The sequence below is a fragment of the Euprymna scolopes genome, chromosome 17 (assembly GCF_053919585.1).
Source record: "Euprymna scolopes isolate OS-2025 chromosome 17, ASM5391958v1, whole genome shotgun sequence".
NCBI lineage: Eukaryota > Metazoa > Mollusca > Cephalopoda > Sepiida > Sepiolidae > Euprymna > Euprymna scolopes.
Window position 1 is genome coordinate 115,871,848 of NC_136498.1, and position 10,695 is coordinate 115,882,542.

Below are 10,695 nucleotides of genomic sequence, written 5' to 3' on the forward strand. Positions count from 1 at the left end.
TGTTTATTTTATGTTGTAAGAGAAAGTTGAAATATTTTGTTTTTGTGGAAATTACTTGAGACAAAGCATGAAGCCACTTGATGTAAGACGCTAACAAGAATGAAAGATGATTATCGCAAAGACAGGGATTGCCTATTGACCTTAGTCTTGAAAAGAGGAAGGCTAGAAAGAAAACAGGGAGCAGGAAGAGAGTTCCACAACCTTGCAGTCCTTAGAAAGAAGCTACTGGAATAGGAAGCTGTATTACAATGAGGCATTAAAACAGTGAAGTGATGAAGACCACGAGATCAACTAGTCAAACGAGCTGGAACAAAGGAAACAAGGTATAGATCAGCCAATTCTGAAGAACATATGCCATCATAGTATTTATAAAAAAGACCGAGACTAGCAACATCACGTTTGAGAGAGAGAGAGAGAGAGAGAGAGAGAGAGAGAGAGAGAGAGAGAGAGAGAGATTACAGTGATGCAGAAAGAGTGGGAACCAATCAAATTACAGATACTGCAATTTGTCAAAACCATTCAAATGAAACAGATTCGCAAGCTCAAATATGGCAGCAATACTCCATACATGGTCTGATAGATTTGTAGAGATAGAGAATTGCCTCAGTTGTAAGAAACGGTTTAGAGCAACAGAGAAAAAGTGCGAACATAATCTCAATCTCTTTTGCAAACGTTCGATGCTTATTTAAAAAAAAAATGTTAGTTTTTTTACTGGTTTATTTTCTCATATTGAATTCAAAACAAAAATGTCTTAACGATTTCTTCTTTTGGGATTTTTCTCTGTTCGAAACGACACGTTTATAATTGTCATCCGTTTGTAAAACTGCGATTTAAATGAGCTAAACGACATGGACTCTTTTGTACATGAAAGAACTTGTCATGATTTTTGTTTTATGCAAAAAATCTAGAAATGAGGAAGTGATAACTTATGGGAAGGAGAGAGAGAGAGAGAGAGAGAGAGAGAGAGAGAGAGAGAGAGTATAAAACCCAATAAAAGAAATGAGTGAAGAAATTTTTTTCTTTTCAGTGAAGTAAGAAGATTGGCGAAATTTAAGAAGAAATACGATAGAGAGAGAAAGAAATAGAGAAATGTTGAGAGAGAGAGAGAGAGAGAGAGTAACAAATTATGGAAAGGAGGGAGAGTATATAAAACCCAACTAAAGAGATGATTGAGGAAATCGTTAGATTTTATTTAATTCTTAGTGTCGTAAGAAGCTTAGATATGGTTAAAAAAAAGAGTACTTAAGAGAAAGAAAGGGGGAGACAGAGAGGAGGGGGAATCTGATAATATTTTGCTTATATCTAACAACAATTGGTCTACGTAAAATACAGGTATCCTTTAAAAGGCAACGTTTACTATACAAAGAAACAAACTGTTTTTGGATACAGATTGGCTTCATTGGGTTTTGAAAATTACGTTTTAGTTCTCAGCACAACCATTAATAACATAACAGCTAGTGGGGGAGTTTGGGGTTCGATATGTGCTGTAGCTATTAATATTTTTATTGGTCCCCTGAGAAAAGGAGGGTTGACCTGTAAATTCACTCTTGTCCGTTTGTCTGTCCGCACTTTTCTTAATAACTACACCTTGGAATTTTTAGAAATTTTGCACAAACATTAAACATGATATGCAAAAATGTAACAGAACAGATTTTCCGGGAAAACGTCGGTTGCCCCACTAGGGGTGTCTTTCGGGTTAAAATGGCTAAAATTGACACTTTTGTGCTTATTAAAAAATTGATGCCTTGGATTTTTATAAAACTTTCTGAAAAGTTGTAACTAACTTATTTCTCTATAATTTTGTTTGTCTGTAATTCATGATAACTCTTGGGTACGCCCCAGGGGCTCTTTTAGGGCTAATAAAAACACTCCATTTTTGGGGCTATTTTACCATATTTGTCCAAAATTTTCTGTGTATGTCTATTTAGCAGTTTTGCATGGTGCTGAACTCAAATTTAAATATGTTAAGGCCTTGGGGACTTTTGGAGCTAAATGAGGGGAGGAGGGGGGAATGATGGATAGTCATTTCTTTCTTTTTTTTTTTTTGCATTTACATATGTTAAGGCCTAAAACTGCACCGTTTGTCCATTTTCATCACGATTTGAGGCCCCCTGGGAACTTTGGGGGCTAAATGGGAGGAGAGGGCAAATGCTGAACTTAGTCATTTTTTTTATGCCTCGTTCACTGTGCACTCACGAGGGACCATGCATGCTTCACTTGTTATTACTAATTGTTTTATTTTTTTAAAACCCGATGGAAGATAAGATAGAAAAGACGGGCGATGTATGGGGAAAGAGGGGAGGATGGGGGGGAGGGAGGATGGATCCTGAGTCCTCAAGGAGCACATCAACATAGACACGCACGCATGCATGAACACACAATTTGAAATTCATTGGAAGAGGGTGGATGGGTTGGAAGAAAATGGAGAAAACCTTTTATATTCAACCTACTTGTCAAGATTGTATATTCCAAAAATCCCCAAAATAATCAAGTAGTTTTTTTTTATTTACGAAAAACAAATTTGCCTTTTTTTTTTTTTTACCGATAAGTGACAGACGAGGCAATGTTTTACTAGAGAACATAATAAGGGGAGTTAATGTATGATTGCTTTAGAAGGTCACACGTGCATTATGGTTGTTTGCCCTTGTCCACCGATTTGTTGGGCGCTTTTTTACACCCTCATCGAAACAGTAATATTTGATTTTCTTGAATAAAAAAAAAAAAAAAATAATTAAAAAAAAAAAAACTTGATCAAATTACGTGATTTTGGGAATTTTCCATCTTTGCCCTGTGACTGGTACATGTATCATACTGACATTTCTGCATTTTCTTTAATTTTAAATGCCACCATAACTGCCAATCTGAATAAGCACCTCTATTTCCCCCCTATTTCCCCCAATATGTACATAGATACAATAATAATAAATAAACGTTTTTATTTCACCTCTCACAGGAATGTTTCAAGATTACATGTCTACACACATCGTGATTAAACAAAAGACAACATTAATAGAAAGCCTGTGGCCAAATATTATCATTATTGGGTGCTTCTATATTATAATAACGAAAAAAAATATTGAATTTCAAGTAAAACAAATGGTACCTACGAAATTGTCATGTCGCTAATAGTAACATATCAAACATTTACAAAAAACGATGAGGTAGAAAAATAATTATTGATGAAAAACTATTCCGATAAGAGTAAAAACAGTTCGATAAGGTTACATGCTGGGTCGGACATATTGGGTCATGTGACGTAAGTAACTCAGTCAAAAGCAGGCAGAAAACAAAAATAAACATAACATGTATACATAATTTGTGAATTTTTTTTAAAAGTAACTTTTTTTAACTGTTTAAATTTTTTTATTTTTTATATATAAAAAAAAATGACTGATTGAATTTGTAGAAATTGAAAACTTAATTATCTCCCCCTGTTAATTCTGCAATTCAAAGCAGTAGATTTTGGAACAAAATCGCTAGATTTTACAAATGTCTTTCTTGGGTTTGTATTACTGAACACATAGATTCGAAAAAGTTGTCAAAAAACAAATATATAACAAATAAATGTTATCAAAGGCAAGATAAGTTACTTTTCTACCAAACTGGATATTTTTTCGTGTTTTTATTCAATTTAACATGTTTATTCAGCTCGAAAAACATAGTGTTTACCGATGTATTGGAAAATTCAAGATGGCGCCTCACTCCCTCTTTAACGCGGTAAGTTTGGGAAAAGGTGTTATAAATAAAAAAACTAGAAAAAATACTATTAAAAACCCGCCGAATATATGTCAAGCTATGTCACGGTAACATGCAGTTAGCGAGTTTTTAACAGTATTTTATCTAGTTTTTTATTTATAACACCTTTTCCAAAACTTACCGTGTTAAAGAGGGAATCAGACGCCATCTTGAATTTTCCAATACATCGGTAAACACTGTATGGTTTTCGAGCTGAATAAACATGTTACATTGAATAAAAACACGAAAAATATATCCAGTTTGGTAGAAAAGTAACTTATCTTGCCTTTGATAACATTTATTTGTTATATATTTGTTTTTTGACAACTTCTTCGAATCTGTGTACAGTAATACAAACCCGTCTTTCTTTCATGACATTATCGTTTTCCGTAATTTTTGGATATGTTACTATTTGCAACATGACAATTACGTAGGTACAATTTGTTTTACTTGAAATTCAATATTTTTTCGTTATTATAATATAGAAGCAACCAATTATTGTTATCATTGTTTCTGTTTTATTTTTATTTTTTTTTTTTTTGGACGATTTTTACAAAAGTTAACAAGAAAAACAAATTGGTAAAAATAACAAATAGATAACAAATAAATGTTACCAAAGGCAAGATAAGTTACCTTTCTACTTACATGGGTAATATATTCTGTGTTTTAAAGTATTTTCAATATGTTTTTTTTTTTATTGCATTTTAAGAATTCGATTCAAGATGGCGACATGAAACCTCAGTGTTGTATTTTTAACAATTAACAAAAAATACAGCTAATAATTGTCACCAATCCGTATAAAATTTAATTTTCAACCGATCTGTATAGTTTTATTAGTTGCACTTTTGTTTAATTTTCGTTTTTTTTTTTTTTTTTTTCGATTATCATGGTTTCACGTCGATAAAATACTAGCCCCATTGGTAGAGTTTATGAAACCCCCAAAAGCAAAGATGAAAATATAAATAAAAGCGCTTTAAAATACTTTAAAACAAAACAAAACAAATTAGGCAGGTTATGTAGAAAAGTAATTTTTATTGCCTTTGGTTACAGTTATTTGTTGTCTATTTGTTATTTTCACACTATTTTTTATTATTCGTATTTTTATGGTGAACTGGACAAGGAAAGAGAAGAGAGTTGGAGGAAAATATACAATAATCAATAAGTGGTCCTCACGACGACATATTTATTGTTTATCCAGAACTTGATACAGTGAAAAGCTCTATCACCAGAGTGTTGGGGATTTCTAAGGTTAAGGAAGGTAAACAGGAGACGGGTGTAGTCGTGCCTTACTTTGTGTACAACAAAGATATTTAAATATTTTTTAGCTTCAAGTAAGATTCATCTTCTAATAAATAAACGGAACGTGTACAGTTTAATCAATACATGAAAAAATGAAAATATCAGGGAAAAAGTTATATTGTACGTATCCGTTTTGGATTCAAGTTCTCTGAAAAAAAAATTTCACTTAATTTGATCGAGTATTATTTTTTTTTATTTTTTATTTTTTTTTACAACGGAAAAACATTTTTATGACAGCGCGCTGAATGTAGCCATGTTTGGATTTTTAGAACACGCCATGGGGAGATAAGTCAGTCTAAAGCACAGACACCCCCTCCCCTATCTTAAATACTAGCTTTTCTACTTAAAAATCAAAATAATTTACTCGTTCAAATTAAGTGAATTTTTTTTTTTTTTTTTTCGGAGAACTTCATTCCATAACGGATACGTACAATATAACTTATTTGGGAAGATATTTTCATTTTGTAATGTCTTGATTAAACTGTAAAGTACCAAATAAAGAGACATCAGTCTTTTAATCGTTTCTTTGTCGTCGATAATGTTCTCCATGCAAAATGAATGATTGATTCCGATTTGTCAGTTTTGCTTGTGTGTAGTTGCAGCATGTTCTTAAGAACAAAAAAAAAAATTTTACTTTGAATTAATTCCTTTGTCTAGCTGGGAATTATTTTCAAAATGTAGTGATCTTTAAAAATGAAAGGGACATAACTCTATACATACATAGTAACTTTCCTTTCATAAAAATAATAATACTGCATTATAAAAAAAATCCCACAAATAATTTATAACATATATACATATGTATACACACACACATATATATATGTATATATTCATGACTATATACACACATGTAGTTAGTGGATGTATATATATACATACACACACATTTAAACACACATGCATAATATATATACCTATATATATATATATATATATATATACATACAAACACACACACACTCATATATAGTTAATATATATACACATATAGTTAGTATAGATGTAGATATATATATATACACACATACATAGTTGTTATATATGTACACACACACATATAGTTGTTATATATGTACATATATACACACACATTGTTTATGTGTATTATACACACATATATATATATATTTACTATATATATATATATATATATATGTATATAAATCAGTAATAGAAAACATCAACTTCTTGGAATTGTAACAAATCATATTCAATATTGCAGAGATTGCATATGCAAGGTGCTCAATCTCCTTTCCGATAGAGCTTTATAACAATGATAAATAATTAAAATACTATACTGCAATTTCTTGGCAGATCCGATATTCAAAAGTGTACTGTTATCCCATGTGTCTGTGTGCTTTTGTATATTGGTTTGAGTTTGCGTTCAAATGTATGCACTTTTAACGATTGGATCTGCTATGAAACTGCAGTAAAAGGTTAAGATACACCTCTTTTAATTATTATATATATATATATATATATTTGAAATTATCCTCTTTCAGTTATTCATGCAATAACAATTTTTGATAAGGAAAAAATAAAAATGAAGCAGTGATTATTAAGTAATGATCGGCCTTGTGGTATTGAAGTCAAACTGCTTTTGTTTATATAAAACGAATTTTACCCCTCAAACTTGAGTCGTTTTGTATTTCACTTTTAAATAAATTAAAAAAAAGGTTTTTCATCTCGAAATAGCTTAATAATATTAACAACAACAATATATATATATATATATATATATATATATATATATATAAACACCATGTGTGTATGTATGTGTGAAATGAGTATAAAAATGAGAACCTGATATAAGGTATAAGAAGAACAGACTGGAAACGAAGGACAAATAAAGACTAAATATATGACAAAAAAAAAAAAAAATTGCAACAAACAATTCATGAGGGAAGAATCGATATTTCGTCTACTATATAACTTGAGGCTTATTCATGAATGAAGATAAGGCGTAACATGTGAACTAGTCATATAAAATCCTCCCATATTAAGTCGTGTCTTGAACAAATAAAGTATGAGTTGTCTCCCCCGCCCCCCCCCCCCTGCGACTGCTACTTCTTGAATAAATGTAAATAACCATCAACCATAACTTTTTTTAAAATTTTATTTATTTTTTTGTGAAAAACAAAAACAGACTTTGAGATATTTGTGAAAACATGATTTTCTTTAAAATTGGGGCGGGGGGGGGTAATTTAAGTTCTCTTAACCGAGAAAGATATTTGTAGGTTCTTAAAACTGAAAAGGGACGTTTTTGAGTCATTACTGGCAAATTGTGAAGTAATATCTACATGTTTTTTGTTTTTTTTTTTAACATAGGAGTCACCACTTATCAAGGCCCAGAGGCCACTCGAGGATAAGGGTTAAAGAGTGTACAGTAGTCAATGGGACAATATCGTAGTAATCGTTAGTAGTGGAAATTTGGTAAATTAGATTACTAAAGGGGAACGGCTCACCAAGAATTTGTTTATGTTGGACTTGAAACGATCATATTGTAGTTAGCTTTTTTTTTTCTTTTTTATTACATGTAGGTCACCACTTATCAAGGCCCGGAAGCCACTCGGGGATAAGAGTTATTGCGTGTGTATATATATGTGTCATGCTAAATGCACAGTACGTACAAGGAAAATAAAACTGAAACAAAGGACGAACGAAATAGAAGTCAAAAAAAGAAAAAAAGGTCACAACAAACAATCCATGTGGGAAGAATCGATATTTCGTCTCTTAGTTAATTCAAGGCTTATTCATGAATGTGGATAAGGCGTAACATGTGAACTAGATATATAAAATCCTCCCATAATTGGGTTATGTCTTCAACAAGTAAAGCATGAGTTGTCTCCCCCTGTGATTACTACTTCTTGAATAAATGTAATCAAAGATAAACTATAACTTGTTTTTTGTGTGAAGAACAAACTAATAAGCATACTTTCAAATATTTGAGAAAAAATATTTTTTTTATATAACTGGGGTAGGGATAGGGATTTTCCTAGCCAAGGGGGTAAGTATTTTTATATCTTTTAGTTGGGGTAAGGGGCATTTTTAAATCCTCCTAGTTAGGCGGGGTGGGGGACATTTTTAAATCCCACCCTCCCTTAGCCAGAGCGGGGGTGAGGGCACTTTTTAATTTCTTAGTTGTGGGGTGATTCAAAAATTACTTGGATTTTGAGCAAAAAATATTGAAGCAAGTTTAAGATATTTGTCAAAAGATTGCCAGCTTTGGCCATTTTAACAACGTTTTGCCTCAGTCATTTTTCTGTGTTTATTTTCAGATAATTCAGTCATGTAAAACTTAAAAAAAAATAATGAACAAATTTTAGGAAAATCAGAAGATTCACAAAATTGCTAACAGTGACAATAACATAAGTTATTACAAATTAACATTGAATCACCCCCTCCCCAAAAAATAAATAAAGTAAAAATTAGTGTTGTATATTGATTGATACCAAAGTTTGCCCAATCTTTTCTATGATCAGAAAGACAAAAAATATAACTATATTTTTATGTGCCAATATTTATTGTTCATTTTTTTCTTAAGCAGGCAGGAATATCCAACATTATCGATTTGAAGCTATTTTATTGTTTCATCATATTAATTTCCCATTTGAATGTACCCCTTATTTCATGTCGGAAGGGAAGAGGAGGAGTTGTGTTAATCATCCTTTTTTTTAAGCACGCCAGCTATATACATGCTCTATTTGGTGCAGTGACCAGGATTTTTTTTTATTTTTCTGATTAGAGAAAACACAGTACAAACCATGATATCATTCTTCCTATAATCTTGGGCTAGGGATTAATTGTCACTTGTCAGTATCCATGCCTGCTTCTTTCAAAGTCAAACCAGGAAGTAAAAAACATAACAAAACTACTCTAGATCTCATCATGCAATGTCACAGAATTTAAATAACGATACTTTCTATTTACTAAAAAGAAAATTAAATTTGTAGAACTATTCACTGCCAGCATATGCACACCTACCGTCAAAAGGCCATGCACCCATGTAACTGTTTTCCTACATAATAATTCTCATTTTCTAAAATATATGATTTATTTTAACATACTTTTTTTAAATGAATTAAAGAATATTTCTATTTTACCATTTATTTCTAGAGAAAACAACAATACCTACTTATTTACTTTTTTGGTAAAGAATTTATAGCAAGTTGAAATAGGAAAAGAAACATGGTCGATATATAAATCAAGAAGAGAGATAACTCTAAGAGTTTTAATATAATTAAACGTATAAATATATTAATTTATGCATGCATACAAGTTTAGTTGACGTACGCCCGCCAAGTTACAATGTTGACCCCTTAACAGCTATTTTTACTTGTTAAAAAACCAAATCAAATTTGTTCCACAGGTCCAATTTTTTTATATATCAAGTTTCAAATCTATAGAGCAAAAATTGGCAGAGTAGTTTAGTAGAGACCGTTTTACACAGACAGACAGACAAAGTGACTCATATATATATATATAAGGAAGACATTTTTATACCATGAATATGTTAGCTTAGTTACTCTAAACTATGAAAATAGATCCAGTATTCAAAACATTTTTGTTCTTGTGTTTAAGTGAAAGCTAGGGAGCGATGATTTAACATACTGTTTTGTTATTAAATTCTCGAAACAGTGTTCCATGGTAAACAACTGATAATCCCTGAAATAACATTAGGACTAATGTGAATTCAGGAAAGCAAATTAATTCAGCAATTGCAGGAGGTTTACTGACTGATTAATTGACTTACTGACAAATAATTATTTCCAATGTTGGACTAAAAAAAACTTTTTTTTATAGTTTAAAAAGTTTTAAACAAAAAACTTCCAAAACACACACACACACACACACATATATATATATATATAAAATAAAAAATACAATTAAATTTACTAAAATGATCCAAGATGGTAAAACTAAAGTATATTATAAATATTAAAGAATTAATATTTATAAAGTAATCTCAACCAGATGTAAAAGCTCGATAAAACCAAATAGGAGATAGAGCTTATAAGAAGAGTAAATAGTTAATAAAACATGTCAAAAAACACTTTGAAAAAGAGTTAAAAACATATTTAATCTGAAAAGGAAACACTTAATAAGTGGTCCGCGGATTAAGGACTATCCACTTATTAAGTGTTTCGTTTTCAGATTAAATGTTTTTAACTCTTTTTCAAAGTGTTTTTTGACATGTTTTATTAACTATTTGCCCATATATATATATATATATATATATATATCCACTCACATATACACACACACACGTTTTTTTTTTTTTTTTTTTTTTTTTTTTACACGCTGGTCACCACTTATCAAGTCCCGGAAGCCACTCAGGGATAAGGGTTATTGCAAGTACATTACATTAGTGTGGAGATTTGATGAAGTGTTTACTTAAGGGGGCGGTTCATTAGGAATTTGTTAACATTGGACTTGAAGACATCCAAGTTGTAGTCAGGTGGGAAGCAGGCATACGGAACAGAGTTCCACAGGCGTGCAGTTCTAAGAAAGAAGCTTTGTTCATGGAATCCACGTTTTGATTTAGGCACAGATAAAGAGTGGGGGAAATTTTTCACAGTGGATTCAGCTAGATTTTGTTTTAAAATCCAATTTTTTACATGGAAATCGCTCAAAACAAAACATGAAGCCACTTAATGT